This window comes from Trachemys scripta, chromosome 3, assembly GCF_013100865.1.
Source record: "Trachemys scripta elegans isolate TJP31775 chromosome 3, CAS_Tse_1.0, whole genome shotgun sequence".
NCBI classification, from domain to species: Eukaryota; Metazoa; Chordata; order Testudines; family Emydidae; genus Trachemys; species Trachemys scripta.
In genome coordinates, this window is record NC_048300.1 from 92817964 (window position 1) to 92836453 (window position 18490).

At 39.9% G+C, this 18490-nt stretch overlaps 1 protein-coding gene across 10 annotated transcripts in view; it reads right to left on the reverse strand.

Moving 5' to 3' along the window:
- Positions 1 to 18490, reverse strand: part of ESR1 (estrogen receptor 1) — a 287989-nt gene that overhangs the window by 137183 nt on the left and 132316 nt on the right. The gene's annotated exons all lie outside the window — the stretch shown is intronic.

An 18490-nucleotide genomic window follows, 5' to 3' on the forward strand; every position in this document is an offset into this window, starting at 1 on the left:
TTGATTCTATTTCATAAAATAGAATTGCAGAATATTGTGTTTGAGTTGCTGATGATGCAATCCAAGAATTCAGAGAAAAACATGAGAAGGCATTTGCCATTTGGGCAGACAAAGGATATAAAAATGAAAAGTGAAAGAACTTCTCAAGTGCAAACATCCTAAGATTTTTACAAACGCATGTTGAACATACTACTTTCTCAATAAGGTTTAAATAGTAACATATACAGTCGCAAAACATGCTGCGGAAGTTCATAAATTCTTCTATAACTATCATCAGCCTCAAAGTTGTTTGACTGAAAGAGAAGTGATGCCCTTGAATCCCAATGACATCTGTGTCTCTGCATTGAGATCAACTCAAAAATACTCACGTTTTCACTGAGCATAAGGAGGGTTTGATCAAAACATAATTAAAACAAGGGACTCCACAGAGAAACACTAAGTTTGCAAAAGCTACTGAAAGTTGTTTCAGACGGATTTGGAAGATTATAGAATAATGGCACTATCACAGTTACCAGGCTAATTGCACCTTTGAGTGCACCCCCTCTTGGTCACAAGTTTCTAGCTATCATCACTTGTCTCAGGATGGAATCATACAACTCTCAGACTAGTTCTGGCTGCAGTCCTCTAGTACTAACTTCAGTTACCTCAGCAGGTCTGACTTAGGCTCAGGCCCTACTGTTATGTTCCCTCTGAGGAAAATGACCATGGTAATCAGTGACCAAACAGCTTCCTTAAAGCAAAAGTATCATTTAAAATAAAAGCATTTCAGAAAAACAACATATCTGAACAAAACAGACTGTGCACATCTCTAGCTTTTCCTATGGTTTATCATTCCATGGATCCAGCAAGGACCATTTTCTTTAGACTCTGTCAATCTCTCTCTCTCTCCCTCTCTCACACACACACACACAAGCAAGCTCCTGGCAACTCACCCTCCTTTGTAGGAATAAAGACACTAATTGTTCAGGACCCACCACATGGACCATACACAGCACCCCAACATCATGAATTTATCAAGACTACCTCTAACCAGAGCTGAATTACCTGTACTCTCAAGGGACCAAATTTCTGCCCCTCCACAGAATCTAATACCATATCAACACGTGGAGAACTAAAACATTATTTTGCCAACTTCACCTCAAAGAATTCTTTCACAACAATGACACCACCACCCACAACTACCACACCCACACCAACAGTCATAAGAAAAAAGAATCATCTAACTGGATACCCCACAGCAGGTGAGACCACACTCTTTATCATTACATTGATTGCTTCACAAAAAACAAAAACAAAAAATTGACTGAGATCTTTAAACATCACGTCCACCACAACCTCTCCACTGCTGAGAGGACAGCCATATAGGCCTTAAAAACCAACCACCAGATAGTGATCAAAGACAACAGGGGTTCCATCATAGTCCTCAACCATGACGACTATATTAACGAGGCCAACAGACAACTCTGATACCACCTACTATAAAGAACTCAGAGAAGACGCTGCCAGAACAATGGATGCAAAACCTGCAAACATATCTCCACTGCTAGGAGGATCAATACTTCCCACAACACACCTTTCAAGCAGGGCCGGTGCTTCCATTTAGGACACCAGGATTTGGGGGGGCCGCATTTTGCCTCCCTTGGCGGCAATTCGGCGGCAGGGAGTCCTTCCACACTCCGCGTTTTCGGCAGCCATTCTGCGGTGGGTCCTTCACTCGCTCCAGGATCCACCGCCGAAGTGCCCCAAAGACCGGGAGCGCAGAAGGCCCCCCCCCGCCGCAGAAGTGATGACGACAACCAGGAGTGCGGAAGGACCCCCGCCTAGGGCGCCAAAAACCCTGGCGCCGCTCCTGCTTTCAACATCCATTGGTCCTACACATGCCTATCAAAAATGTGGGGTATCTCAGTCAGTGCATTAAATGGTTTCACCCACATAGTTGTTGGTGGGACAGACTGTCACTGAGCATTCGGAAGAACTCATACAAAAAAAATGATACACAAACACACCTTATCAACCATTGGTGAAAACTTTTCACAGTGATCATTCCATATCTGACCTCTCAGTCCTCATTCTCAAAGGAAATCTGCACAACACCTTCAAAATACAAGCCTGGAAGCTTAAATGTTGATAAACACTAAAAATCATGGATTTAATAAAGACACTAGATATATGGCTTATTACAACAAACTAATCCTTTTTTCCTTCTTTGACTGCAAAGGTGTTCACTGGCCACTGCACCTTGAATGGTCTTTCATAATGTGTGTTAACTACTTACGCTAAACAATCTGTTTCACCATGTATTTAGCTGTGACTCCAAGTACTTTCCCAGACTAGAAGAAAAACTGTGTAAGTGCAAAAGCTTGTCTCTTTCACCAACAGAAGCTGATCCAATAAAAAACTGTTTCTAATATCCTGGGCCCAACATGACTACTACTACAACATTGCCCTTTGATATGTTAGGTCCTAGCATTGTCATTCAAGTGTGGATGGGGATGTTCTTATCTGTAGCCACTGTTATTTTACTTCACACAATGCACAGTTAGCCTGTGGAATTCTTTGCCAGAGGATGTTGTGAAGGCCAAAGCCATAACAGGGTTTGAAAAAGAACTAGATAAATTCATGAAGGATAGGTCCATCAATGGCTATTAGCCAGGATGGACAGGGATGGTGTCCCTAGCCTCTATCTGCCAGAAGCTGGGAATGAGCAACAGGGGATGGATCACTTGATGATTACCTGTTCTGTTCATTTCCTCTGGGACACCTGGCATTGGCCACTGTCAGACAACAGGCTAGATGGACCTTTGGTCTGACCCAGTAAGGCCATTCTTATGTTCTTTCCTGTTTATTTATTCGCCGCAGAATTGCTGCCGAAGACGCGGAGCGAGGAAGGACCCCCTGCCACCGAATTGCCGCCAAGGGAGGCAAAATAAATAGGACAGAGCCCCTTATTCAGCTAAATGAATGCATTCACGCAGGAAAATCTTAGCCCCTCAATGTGAAATAACTTCCACTTATTGACCAGTCACATACAGTGTCCATAAAATTGTTATAGCTTGGTATTGTGATGGGGCAAGGGCAGATGGCTACAGTAAAGTAGTGAGGAACAGGTATGGTAGCCCCAGGCTAAACAAATCCCTGGTACCATGGTAACCAAATGACAGTTGCTCCAGGTTAATCAAGACACTTGGGGCCAATTAAGATCCTTCTAGAAGGCAGTGGAGACAGCTATATTGATTGGGACACCTGAAGCCAATCAAGGGCTGGCTTGAACTAGTTAAAAGCCTCTCAGTTAGTCAGTGCTGTGTGGGTGTCAGGAGTTATAGAAGGGTGCTGTGCTGTTGGAGGACCGAAGCAATACAAAGCTATATCAGGTGCAAGGAAGGAGGCCCTGAGGTAATTATGAAGAAGATATTGAGTGGGGGCTGCTGTGTGGAAGTGGCCCAGGGAATTGTACCTGTCCTATTTCCAAAAAGTCAGCTTCCATAGCTGCTAATTTTAGGGTCCCTGGGCTGGAGCCCAGAGTAGAGGGTGGGCCCGGGCTCCCCCCTCCCCTCCATGATTAATCACTGAGACTGGGAGACAACAGAGACTGCGAGGGAGGGCTGCTTCTTCTCACCTCCCTTGTTGGTTTATGATGAAAATGACTCAGTAAGCTGTGACCCTTGTCTCTAGAGAGAGAAGGGTTACGTGGAGGGTCACAGTGAGCCTCTAAGGCTAGCAAAATCCGCCAGGAAACGCAGGACCCACAGAGTCAAGGACAGTACTTTGTCACAGTATTCAAAGCATTATTACAGATTATTACATAGTAATGCCACTTCTGTCACAAGCACTACTGCTGCACTATCAGTGGAAATATGGCATGGCCTAATTAATAAAGAACTGGAATTACACATGGACAAAATGTTTAAGAGAAGTTTCAGAAAATTTCCATAACTTAGCCATCATGTATAATCCTAAATACAATGCTCACAAGGTGAGCTCAGAACAAGAAACTAAAACACAGTTGATGGAACATAATCCAGAATTCCTTACTTCTCTTTCAGTATTTAAATTGTAACCTCCTTGGGGCAGGGACTTATTTTTTGGTCTATGTTGGTATAGGGCCTAGCACAATGGGGTCCTGGTTCATGACTAGCTCTCATAGGTGCTACATCACCGTTACCTTATCGGCTGTTTTGTGTGGGGCCCAATCCCGTAGCATGTTCTAAGAAAGCCTATTGTATCGGGCCCCACAGGCAAAATAGGTGGGGAAAATCCTAGTTCAAGGATCCCGATGGAGTTTAGGCACCGAGCTACATAGAGTCATCAGGTTTGTCCAAGCAAACAAACTTAGTTGCTCAGGGAATTTAGGTATCTACGAGGTTAGATAACAGTTGAGAGGAGGTTTTGAAGGTCCAAAATTTGGACTTGTGTGTGTAAATTGGCAGTTAAGCACCTAAGTCTCTTTGTGGATCTAGCTCTTTGTTTTTAGCATATTCAGATTGTCCAAAGCTCATAACATCTCAGATTTTGAAAACATTGGTAAAACTACATCAGTATCAAAGGGCAGGTACATAAGAGCTATGCCTGAATACAGCAGGTAGGAACGTGTCTGTACTTGGGGTGCGGGGAAGGGAGGAGAGAAGAGATGTTGAAATTCTGGGAGGAAAAAAATGGCTTTCAATTGTTTCATTTCCACCTAGCTCTATAACTGGTCAGAACATAGAAAAAATATTAAAAAGTTTCAAAAAAAATTGTTTCCATTTTTGTTGAAATATTGTTGGCAGCTCTATTAGTTAAACTGGAGACTTGATTATTGTGTTTTTACATTTTACTTTCAGAATTCCAAGAAGCTTTTCATTTGGGATAATGCAAGTGTCTTTATATTTGAAGAACAAATATACCTATGAGGTAAATCACATATTATGCATTTTGTTTTTCATTTTATAAAACATGTGAGGGTGTTGTCAGATCTGTTCAATGGTTCTTTTCTGGTTGGAAAAAAAAAATCTCAACAACTGTTCCAACAGACTACCCTGATTACATTTTCCATGTTCCCAGACAGAGGGAAAAAACAGAGGTTTATCTTTATTTATGCTCCAATATCAGTGGGAGCTATGCAAGAACAACTATTCTGATAATACTTATGATACAATCTTTAAGTTGATGTTTATAGCGGAGCAATGCAATGGGCTCACTGGTGAGTTACTGGATACACAAACTTATTCAATAGTTTCTGCCTTCTTGGTTACAGGATGATTTGTAGCAGTTGTAGCTACTATCAAAGAGGTTAAACAAGGAAATACAAGGAGGCAGGCAATAATGAAATACCGGTGTGAGCGGTTCATGAACCCCACACTGGGACTAGCTAAAAATCCTGGAGTTAAGGTGTTGTGACAGTAATACCTGCACTCTTCTTGTTAGGCATCTTTTGCTAGTGGAAACGAAGACATTGGAATTCCATTCTTGGCCCTCCCCACCCCCAACACACACAAAAAAGTTACTACCAACCCTGAAAGTTTGCAGTTCAAATGTTTATTTCAACAGGGTCCAGCACTATCGCTCTGCAGCTAAATCAACAACTGATAAAGCCCTATATCCACTGCCAAAAGGTTCTCCTCCCTGTGGCCCAGAATGCATGACTGGTACATACAATCCATTCTCAGCTGCATGACTGAAATACTTCATTTCTTTGGGTTATCCCCACAGTGCTAGAGACCCAGACGTCTGGGTGGTTTAAGAGATTAAGGAATGCTCATTCACATTGTCAGCGAGTTTCTTGTGTTTAGGAACTTGGGAAAAACTTACTTTCTGGTCTCAGCTTTTTCCTACCTAGCTGATCTTACCTTAACTTACTGTACAGCCTCATTCGTAACTAGAAATCTGTGAAATTTCAAAGAATTTGTAAAGACCTGCAGCTAGAGGGATAAAAAGGAGGAAACAGACAGAAAATAATGAGGGGTGGGTGGAAGGGGGAGGTGAAGATGTGAGACACTTTGGCAGTTCTGAGATTGAGAATTTCGCATATTGGGGGTTAACACTGCTAGGTTCTAGGCACCCTCAACTCGTACTGTAATCAGTGGAAGTTGATAGTGCCCCATACCTCAGTCATGCACAGCACTTTGCTGGACCCAGCTCTGGGAAAGGAAGAGTAATTCCTTCACCTCCTATGGCCTCACTGCAAAGGAGTACAGCAATAAACAGGGGAGGAAAAAAAGAGGAGAGGAGGAGTAGAGAGGGAGTTGTCCTTCTATATAGGAGACTGACAAAACCAACACTACATAACTAGATGTGGTATTCGTGTCCATGTGTTCAAAAGGATGGAGAAGTTAGAGGGCTAGCAGAAATGCCTGACCCAAGGAACTCAATCTGTTTAGTTTTTTATAATCAAGAGGTGACTTGATGATGATTTATAAGTATTTTCATAGGAGATGAATAGTAGGATGAATTAAAGGGCTCTATAATCTAGCAGAGCAAGGCAAACAAGAACAAATGGTTGGAAGTTAAAGCCAGACCAAAAAAAAAAAAAATCAGACAATTTTTAACAGAGGGTAAATTAACTATTGGAACAAACTACCAATAAAAGTTTATTAGCTTTTGGAGTCCACAAATCAAGACTGGATGCCTTTTTGGAAGATGTGTTTGATTAAAACAATGTATTAGACTCAATAGAGGGACAACTGGGTGAAATTCTATGCCATGAGTTCTAAGAGGTCAAATTAAATTATCTAATGTCCCTTCTGGCCTTAAATCTGTGAATAGAGAAGTACAATTTACTGTGACTGCTTGTAATACTAGAATAGCATTTTAGATAGGAGAACCGTTACCTTCCAGGTCACTTCCCATGGGACAAGAAAGACAAAAAAACAGGTCTGTGGGTTCTGAAAAGCTTGATGTGTGCTGGCAAACTTTGAAACTTAGCAACATTTAAACAAGGTATCGAAAAGAGGGGACATGGAAGAAAGAGCAGAACACCACATCTATGAATAAGTGCAAGTCAAACCATTTTCCCTCCTTATTTTTATTGAAAAAGATATAAACCAGTTCCATTTATTTTCTAATTACAAGCATATGCTTGGATTCTTTTTTCCTGCATTTAGAACACAGAGAAGTTCAACTCTTAGAAGCAGAAGTCACTAAATGGCTGTTCCTACTGAAGCACCTCCCTGGAGGTCTTAAAGAATTAGAAACAGAAAATAAAATAGCTAAAACCTTTTTGAGTGCTCTGGCCAACTCACAGTGTGTGATGAGCTCTCTTAATTGTGTCAGCCAGTGACCAATTTTTTTATTTAAGGAATCTGAGCGGTTTTAATAGATTATTCTAGTTCTATCAGACCTTCAATCTGAAGCATTTCTAATTATTCTGGCAGTGTGTGCCTGGTACAAGAACCACTCCTACCATACCTCTAGATTCAAGGTCAGTCAAACCAGCACATCCCTGCCCAAAACGCCTACAGTTTGCATGCCTCTGAGGGGTAAAACACCCTTACAATTGCCAAGCAAGGCATGCAACGGATTGGTCATTTTATTATCTGGTTTGCTTTCTTGTTAAATATTTGAGAATATTCTGAGGATTATTATTCACAAAAACACCCCTAACTATGTGACACTAAAATAGCATTTGTAATCAGGACAAATTGGCAAAAGGCTTAAAATCTAAAACTACAGGATGAACTTGACACTACCATTAACTCATGCTGCTGTTGAATCAAAAATGAAACATATATGTTGTGTGAGTGCAAAAAAGCACTAGAGAATCCAACTCTGGCTATATTTTGAGCTTTCAGCTATTTGACGTAAGAAAGTCATCCAAAGGCTGCAAAAACATCTCCTAAACCATTCCAGTCACTGTGGGAGAAATACAAGCAGTTCACCATCACTATTTGACCTTACTGACCAATAGACCTATTGCAAATTATTTGAATTCTATGAATTCATGAATAAGTGAACACATTAAAAAACCTCAAGGATAACAGATCACAAAATGTGCTATGTTCATTTAATTGATATCTGTAACTTTGAAAGCAAAATCTTCACCTGGTACCTCCCTATAGCAACCCTACTATGAAACCTTTGAGAAAAGAAAAAGACCTATACTGATTGATTAATCAGGTTCTGCTGTATTTTAAGCCCTTTCATTTAAATACAAAGAAACAAAAAATTGATTTAAAAAGTGTTAGATAGTGTTTTAGACATGCTCACACATGCACCCCACCTCATTCATATCAATGTGATTTCCTTATATAGATCCAAGGGAATTTCTCTCTCTCCACACACAAAGTCTGGATCATTCACAACTACCCCTGGAAACAAAGCATTTAGCACTTCACAGGATTAGGCTCATGCATGTTACAAACTAGTGCATGAAACTTTCTTTAAAGAGGTTTTTTGACCCAACTGATTATCACAATTCTCTGATAAAATAGCTAAGCCCTTTGATTATTCATCCTCACTGACATTAATGACTCCATTCTATTGTACCAGCTAAATTGTTCATGAGCATGAAGTTAAAAATCTGTACACATTTATTTAAAACAAGTACACATTAGAATTGGTTGAGTGATATTTATCTGATAAATGTCCTGAAAATTAATAAAATGACCATTTTTCCATAATTCATCCACCTTATATAATTAAGTGTATTCTTTGTAAATGTGTTTAAATTATTTAGAAATGTATGAAAATCATCAAATTAGTCTTTCATTGAATGTTTTATTTCACATTGGCCTATCCTCATGCACTGCAAAGATGGTTTCCAAGGCTCAAGACACAAAGTATGGATCTGAATTAAAGTTTTTCTCATGTATTCAGTTAGGATTTTACATTGAGATCATTTCTGGTACTTGGATATTTTAAAATATCCAATAATTTTCAAGCTGTAGTAGCACTGAAAAAAGAAATAGCATTAAAAGCAACTAAGTTGTCACTGATTTTACATTACTGGCACTCAAAACCAGCATGCTTTTCAGCCTTTTTCCATATAAAAAATTAACCCCTAAAAACAGATTTTGCATGGCAATTTATAACAAAGCAAAGCTTCATTGCAGTATTAAAAGGAGTTATTTATAATCAGGGCCTGCTCCAGCATTTCTGCCGCCCCAAGCAAAAAAAAAAAAAACAAAAGCCATGATCGCGATCGCGATCAGCGGCGGCAATTGGGAAAAAAAAAAAAAGCCGCGATCGACGGCGGCAATTCAGCGGCAGGTCCTTCGCTCCCAGAAGGAGTGAGGGACCTGCTGCTCCCGAATTGCTGCAGGTGCCGCCCCTCTCCCTTGGCCGCCCCAAGCACCTGCTTGTTAAGCCGGCCCTGTTTATAATAGGACTATTGAGAACTACCAACAGGGACATGCATACATATATATGTGTGTGTGTGTGTGTGTCAGTGATCTTGGGAGGTTGTCCATTTGCACCACTATATTAAAACAGCCCATCCAGGAAGAATAACCTATCAAGGAAACTAAAATATAGGGCCTGACCTGTCAACACTTATACAAGTAACCTTTACTTGTGTGCTATTTCCACTGACATCAGGAGAACTACATGTGAGAGAAAGGATTACTGAATGAGAAAAAAAAGATTTTGAAAAAGCATGTTTGAAATTATAGGATTAAAAAAATGTAGATTAGAAGTACTCTGAACCTTCCGAAGCAATTACTGTTTTTTTTATGAAAGCTTAGGTTGTGTCTAGGTGAATTGCTAAGAAATATTGCAAGTAAACCTATACTTCTTTGCCAGACATGATTGTGTAAATTATCTCAAAGCCAATACTTATTCCAAAATGCCCTTGGGGAAGGGGGTGGGCGGAGAGACTGCTTAAAAAAAGAGAAAGAGACGGAATTATTATTTCCAGTGCCATTGCTCTGATTTTAAGACTCAGATTTTAAGGCCAGAAGGGACCATCATGATCATCTAGTCTGACCTGCATATTGCAGGTCACAGAACCTCTCCCACCCACCCCTGTAATTTACCCATATCCTCTGGCTGAGTTACTAAACTCCTCAAATCTTTGATTTAAAGACTTCAAATTAGAGAATCAACCTTTTACTCTAGTTTAAACGAGCAAGTGACTTTTGCCCCATGAAAGAGAAAAAGGAGAAAAAAACCCAGGTACTCGGCTGATCCGACCTGGGGGTGGAAATCCAAACATGGCAATCCATTAGACCCCGAGCATGCAGGTGAGATCCACCAACTAGACACCTAGGAAACAATTCTATGTAATAATTCAGAACCCTTCCCATCTAGTGTCCCATCTCCAGCCTTTGGAGATATTAGCTCATGGTAGTCACAGTTCAGCCATATGCCATTGTAAACAATCTCATCATACCATTCCCTCCATAAATTTAACAAGCTCAGTCTGATAATAAGTTAGGAATTTTCACCCACTACTTCCTTTGGAAGGCTGTTCCAGAACTTGACTCCTCTGATGGAGAAAAACCATCTAATTTCAAGCCTAACCTTGTTCATGTCTAGTTTATATCCATTTGTTCTTATGCCAACACTGGCCTTTAATTTAAGTACTGTAATTGCTAATGAGGTTGGCATTCTTTTATAGGGTGAGATTTTGGGGTGTTACTGCCACAACTGAGTGATCTCTCCTTGTTTTTCTCTTACTGAGATACTAACCATTACCCCAGGTCTTCTGGCCAGGCAAAAAATTACATGGTAGAATAATTTGTATTGAGTGCTAACAACTTACTTAGATGTGAAGTTTTATTTTTATTTTTTTAAAGTTTTTACACTTAAAGATTAGATTACCATCCAACCTGCAAGTGTAGCAATAACCAACTTTTACTAAGTAGAACACAGTACTATGGAATGAATAGACAGCTAAAACAATGCCACTGCTGAGCACCATGCATGGAATGACTAGAGAATACTGATTCAAGCCCTGAGGGCAAGGGGTATAACAAGGAAGACAAAAAAACAGGGGAATAGACGATTTCTCCAGTTTAGATATAATGTCATCATATTATTCTTGTAAACATCAATGGTAGCAAAGGAGCCAATACCTGGAAAAGGGAGTGCTCAGGACAAAAAGAAGCAGTATATGATGAGCACAGGGTGACATGTTAAAGTTCTGGATGTGCATAAGAGGCATCCACAGGGTTCAACATTTTACAGGGACAGTAACAGAGTGATGATAGGGATCTTGGAATATCCTTCCCAGGAATAGTTTGTGATATTTACCATTTTGTGCATTTGACATGTAAACTGTGCTTCATAAATCTTATTCTCCTAAAATTGTAATTTCTGTGGATATTCACACTGTCAAAAAGCAGAAGAAACCTTAGAGCAGTAATTTATGCATGAATGTCATATGTTTCTGCCTGTCTTATGTATAGACCATATGGCTCAAACAGTACAACTATCAATAAGGAACACCAAAATGTATAGGTATCCACTAGTGCCCTCTATTTTTCCTCAAGCATAGTCAAACGGAAGATAGTACATAACTTCTTTAGTAATCAGGCATGCATTCTGCTCTCTAAACCTGCTTTGAAAGAATCAGAAATTTCAGGCTGGAAGGGACATTGAGAGATCATCAAGAGCAGACTCCTGCACCGAGGAAGGAACAAGTAAACCTAGACCATCTTTGTCCCGCCTGTTCTTAAAAACCTCCAATTATGAGGATTTCACAACCTTCCTTGGAATTATATTCCAGATTTTAACAATCCCTATAGTTGGAAAGTTTTTCCTAATATCTAACCTAAATCTCCCTTGTTGCAGATTAAGCCCATTATTTCTTGTCCTATCTTCAGTGGACCCTGAGAACAAATTGATCACTGTCCTCTTTATAACAGTCCTTCACATATTTGAAGACTTATCAGCCCCCCCCCCACCCTCAGTCTTTACGCAAGACTAAACATGTAGTTTTTCTAACCTTTCCTCATTTGTTCAGGTTTTCTAAACCATTTATCATTTTTGTTGCTCTCCTCTGGACTCTCTTAAAATCTTTCCTAAAGTGTAGCACCCAGAATCGGACACAGTACTCCAGTTGAGGCGTCACCAGTGCCAAGTAGAGTGGGACAATTATTTCCTGCGTCTTACATATAAGATGCCTTTTATCCACTTTGGCGTTTAGTATGAGCCTTTTTCACAACTGCATCATATTTGTTGCCTCATTCAATTTGTGATCCACTATAACCCCAATTATTTTCAGTAGTACTACTATCTAGACAGTGATTCCCCATTTTGTAGTCGTGCATTTGATTTTCTCCTTCCTAAGTGAAGTACTTGTTGAATTCAGACCAGGTCTCTAATTTATCAAGGTTAGTTTTAATTCTCACCCTCTCCTTCAAAGTGTTTGAAACCCCTCCCAGCTTTGTGTCATTTGCAAATTTTATAAGCATACCTCTCTACACCATTATCTAAGTCATTAATAAAAATGACAACTAGTACCAGATCCAGGAATGTCCACAGCAGGACTCCACTACATACTCCCTCCCAGTTTGCCCACAAGCATTGATAACTACTCATTAAGTACGATCTTTCAACCAGTTGTGCACCCACATTATAGCAATTTCATCTAGACCACATTTCCCTAGCTTGCTTAGGAGAATGCGTCATGTGGAAGTGTGTCAAAAGTCTTATTAAAAATTAAGATATAGCCTGTCTGCTCCCCCACCCCATCCACTAGTCCAGTAACCCTGATAAAAGAGGAAATTGGGCTGGTTTGGCACAATTTGTCCTTGACAAATCCATGCTGGCTACTCCTTATAACTCCATTATCCTCTAGGTGCTTACAAATTGTTTGTTTAATCATTTGTTCCTGTATCTTTCCAGGTATCATAGTTAGGACGACTTGTCTATAATTGTCAGGGTCCTCTTTCTTTTCCTTTTTAAAAACAGGTACTAATTTTTGCCCTTCTCCAGTCCTCTGGGACCTCACCCATTCTCTAGGAATTCTCAAAAGGTAATTCTTAAGGATTCTGAGATTGCTTCAGCTAGTTCCTTAAGAACCCTAAAATGAATTTTATCAGATGCTGCCAACTTGAATACATCTAACTTATCTAAATATTCTTTAACCTATTTTGGCTTGCATTCCTTCTGCCTTGTTGTTAATATTAATTGTGTTAAGTATCTGGCTATAATTAGATGAAAAGAGAAGCAAAATAGGCATGCCACACCTCTGCCTTCTTGATATCAGTTATTAGCTCTCCTTCCTTGCTAAGCAGAATGATTACACTTCCCTTTGCCTTTCTCTTTCTTCTAATGTAATTTAAGAACCTCCTATTATTGCCTTTTATGTTCCCTGGTAGGTGTAATTAATTTTGTGCCTTAGCCTTTTTGATTTTGTCCCTACATGCTTGTGCTATTCTTTTGTGCACCTCCTTAGCAATTCATTAATGTTTCTATTTTTTTTCCCAGGTCAGTAAAGAGCACCTGATAGAGCCATATTGGCCTCTTACTAGTCTTCTTATCTTTCCTTCAAATTGGGATAGTTTGAAGATGTACCTTTGTCTCTTTGAGAAACTGCCAGCTCTCCTGAACTCCTTTTTCCCTTAGATTTTCTTCATGACACCTTATCTACCTGTTCTCAGACTTTGTTAATATGTTTTTTGACGTTTATTGTCCTTATTCTGCTGCTTCTTTCTATCTATCATTTCATGATCACTTTCACCCAAATTGCCTTCCATCTTCAGATTTGCTAGCAATTCCTTCCTGTTGGTCAGAAACAGGGGTAACATGGCTGTTTTCCTCATAGAATATCAGGGTTGGAAGGGACCTCAGGAGGTCATCTAGCCCCTGCTCAAAGCAGGACCAATCCCCAACTAAATCATTCCAGCCAGGGCTTTGTCAAGCCTGACCTTAACCTCTAAGGAAGGAGATTCCACCACCTCCCTAGGTAACCCATTCCAGTGCTTCATCACCATCCTAGTGAAAAAGTTTTTCCTACTATCCAACCTAAACCTCCCCCACTGCAACTTGAGACCATTACTCCTTGTTCTGTCATCTGCTACCACTGAGAACAGTCTAGAGCCATCCTCTTTGGAACCCCCTTTTGGGTAGTTGAGAGCAGCTATCAAATCCCCCCTCATTCTTCTCTTCTGCAGACTAAACAATCCCAGTTCCCTCAGCCTCTCCTCATAAGTCATGTGCTCCAGCCCCCTAATAATTTCTGTTGCCCTCCACTGGACTCTTTCCAATTTTTCCACATCCTTCTTGTAGTGTGGGGCCCAAAACTGGACACAGTACTCCAGATGAGGCCTCACCAGTGCCGAATAGAGAGGAATGATCACGTCCCTTGATCTGCTGGCAATGCTCCTACTTATACAGCCCAAAATGCCGTTAGCCTTCTTGGCAACAAGGGCACACTGTTGATTCATATCCAGCTTCTCATCCACTGTAACCCCTAGGTCCTTTTCTGCAGAACTGCTGCCTAGCTGTTCGGTCCCTAGTCTGTAGCAGTGCATGGGATTCTTCTGTCCTAAGTCCAGGACTCTGCACTTGTCCTTGTTGAACCTCATCAGATTTCTTTTGGCCCAATCCTCTAATTTATCTAGGTCCCTCTGTATCCTATCCCTACCCTCCAGTGTAGCTACCACTCCTCCCAGGTTGGTGTCATCTGCAAACTTGCTGAAGGTGCAATCCACGCCATCCTCCAGATCATTAATGAAGATATTGAACAAATCCGGCCCCAGGACCGACCCTTGGGACACTCCGCTTGATACCAGCTGCCAACTAGACATGGAGCCATTGATCACTACCCATTGAGCCTGATGATTTAGCCAGCTTTCTATCCACCTTATAGTCCATTCATCCAGCCCATACTTCTTTAACTTGCTGGCAAGAATACCGTGGCAGACTTTATCAAAAGCTTTGCTAAAGTCAAGGAATAACATGTCCACTGCTTTCCCCTCATCCACAGAGCCAGTTATTTCATCATAGAAGGCAATTAGCTTAGTCAGGCATGACTTGCCCTTGGTGAATCCATGCTGACTGTTCCTGGTCACTTTCCTCTTCTCTAAATGCTTCAGAATTGATTCCTTGAGGACCTGCTCCATGATTTTTCCAGAGACTGAGGTGAAGTTGACTGGCCTGTAGCTCCCCGGATTCTTCTTCTTCCCTTCTTCCTGGTTACTTCCTCCACTTTATGAAACAAAAAGTTGTCCCCAGTACATTCCAATAAGTTCTTGTAAATCGTGTTTTGCCATAATTTTAAACATATCTGGGTAGATAAATTTCCCATTACTACCGGGTCTTATATTTGGGATATTTCTGTTTGTTCAAGAAATGCCTCATCATCTTTCTGATTTAGTAGTCCTCTACCATGACATGACTCCTATTTTTTTAACCCCTTTTATCTTTACTCAGAGATTTTCAACTGGTCTGCCTCTCATCACCTTCTGGACCTCAGAACAAGTCTATATATTCTTGATGTATATTGCAACACCTTCTCCCATTTTATCTAGCTTGTCCTTCCTGAACAAGCTGTGATCCTTTATACCAATATTCTAGCCATGAGACTTATACCATAGCTCTGTCTTAATTGAAGACTATTAAAAAATATTAAAGGCCAGAAGTGACTTCCTGCATAACACAGGTCAAAGAACCTCACCTAACAATTTCTGCATCAAGCTTCTTACTTCTGTTTGAACAATAGTATTTCATCTAGAAAAATACCCAGGCTTGATTTAAAGGCTTCAGTGATGGAGAATCCACCATGTCCTTAGGTGTTGCAATAATTATTTATTTTTGCTGTTAAAAATGTGCACTTTACATCTAGTCCATATTTGTCTAGCTTCAGCTTTCAACCATTGGATCTCATGTATTTTTTTTCTGCCAGATTAAGAAGCCATCTACAATTAGAAATGTCTTCACTGTGTAGGTATTTGTAGATCATGATCAAGTTACTTCTTAACCTTCTCTTGGATAAACTACATAGATGGAGCTTCTTAAAGTCTCTCATTACAAAGCATATTTTCCAGACTTCAAATCATTCTTGTAGCTCTTCTAAATTTTTCAATAATGAAGTAGTTTCTGAAAATTCAGGTCTGCAATCTTCCCAAATGAGTGCTCTGTCACTTGAGTTCAAGTACTGGCTGCATGGTACAAGACAAATGAGGAGGGTCTTTTCTGTTTTACCCACCTCTCTTCAGAAGTGGCAATGAAATGAGATAGGTTAGCATCCTTTAAATCGTTTCATTTACATCTTAGATCCATAAATGTCCATAGAGAAGGCCTATTCATTGGAAGAGCAGTGACCCTGATAAAGTATAAATGAATAGCGCTAGGTGGAAAACTGTTTCCATCCCATGAGAATTTGGGATTTTGGGAAAAAAATCCCATACTGAATCAGGCAAAAGTCAGAAAACCCCAAAGTTTTCATGAACTAAAAATCCAGAACATTCGTTTTGGGTTAATCAAAATGTTCAGATAATTTTGAAATGTTTCATTTCAATCTCAAACTTTTTTTCCTTCTTTCAGGGTAAATTTTCTAAAATTTTGAAATGAAAAGTTGTTTCAACTCAAAAAACCTAAAACTTTCTGTATTGACAATATTAAAATTTGATAGTCTCAAAATATGTTACTTTAACTGAAAATATTACAAGTCTGGTATTTTGTTGACCCCAACGTTATTTCGTGAACAGTTTCAATTTAGACAAAAAACCCTTTTTTTGGAAAATTCCTGACCAACTCTACAAATGAATTCTTTCACAGATGCCTCTCCATACTCTGTTATGAGGACAATACAAACTGCAGTAATAGAAACATATGATATTTCATCTAAGATCCTTTCCATCCCCATTTGCCATGTCACCTGTAACTAAGGACTCAACTGATTAACACTTAATTAGGAGATCTGTTCTTTACATAAACTTATATTGATTCAATGAATTTATCAAGAGAACTGCATTTCACTCTGCCTCCCTCCAGTCCCCCTTATAATTGAGTAAAAATAACAAAGCCATGGCTAAGATAACTTAGATGAGCCTAGGAAAGCAGAAATACAAATGATTAGTAACCAACCACTACCACTAAAATCCACCAATGTCTCCCCTGGAGCCAACCTTTCACTGAAAAGTTACAAAAACTTTTCCTGCAGAAACATGAGAAGCTTTAGCTGAATGCTCAGGGGGCAGGCTAGCTTGAGGGAGCGATAGCTCAGTGGTTTGAGCATTGGCCTGCTTAAACCCCGGGTTGTGAGTTCAATCCTTGAGGAGGCCACTTGAGGGATCTGGGGCAAAATCAGTACTTGGTCCTGCTAGTGAAGGCAGGGTGCTGGACTTGATGACCTTTCAAGGTCCCTTCCAGTTCTAGGAGACAGAATATCTCCATTAATTTTTTTTTATAACAACATTTCCCTCATCTAAGTGGTAGCTATGCAAAGAGGCAATAATCACATTCTTGTGATAGGAGGTAGAAATATTCTATGTTTAGTTCAAATTGTGAAAAAAGCTACAAGAGCCTTCTGTTCTGATATATGAACTGGAGGTAATGTATAGAGGTCACCGAAATTTCATGCTTGATTAGTTTGTATTCAGAAAGAAACAAAGTTGTATCAATTTGTTCCCTACTGGAGTAAAACTCAGAGGCCAAGTATGTTTTTTAATAAGTTTTAACTGCTTCTTACCTAAATTTGGAGCTGAGCTGAATGAAATACCAGGCAGTCAAATGATTTGCCCAAGACAACAGAATCAGTTGCCCAACAGACACTGTACATGCAAGATATTCCTGGGTGCCATTCAGTAGCTTTAACTACTAGATTTCAGTTCTACTTCTGCCAGGTGTACTCTGTCCCACGGGGTTTTACATGGACAGTGCCACAGGACTCTCTGTTGCTTAGTGCAGTTTTTGGGTCACTGGTTTTTGTGACAGTGTGCTGTACCTCCCTGTGTGATACCAAGTGGCAAGGCACAGCAAGCCATGAAAGAAAGAGACAACATGAGGGTGACTCTTCCCACCTCACCCCCATTCCAACTGCTTATAGGACACAATATATTTTGAAAAGGAAACCTCTTCTATTGTGTTTGCATTCAAAGAAGTGATGTCCTTAAGTTGTGCCTTGAACTGAACTATCTTGCTAATCTAGCACTGAATTTATAATAAATCAATGAGCAAAAATTAAGCTGCACTCTGACAGGGAACTCACAAGAAAAGGCTGTTTCAGATAAGGATAAATAACATAAAGGAATATTTACATAAAGAGCTTTGCACAGTATATGTGCAAAAGGAAGGCGGGCGGAGGGAAGAGAACAACCCAGCAGCGTTGAATAGAATTCGGCATAGAGTTTTATTTTGAAATTAGATTCTTCACCAGTGCCATGATGAGACATACACAAACCCAAAGATAGAAAGGAGAAGTGTTTGTTTTTTTAAAATCTTGGACTAAACTAATTACAATGTTATTAGTTGATATATATAATTTAACAAACAGGGACATAAATGCATGTGGGTGAGCATGGTGATTGTCAGCTTGTGAAAGATACTGTTTTGTTCTCCAGGAATCAATTTATAGTCTCCGTACCTTCACAAATACACAATTCCCTAAAAATAAGGAACTTACTAC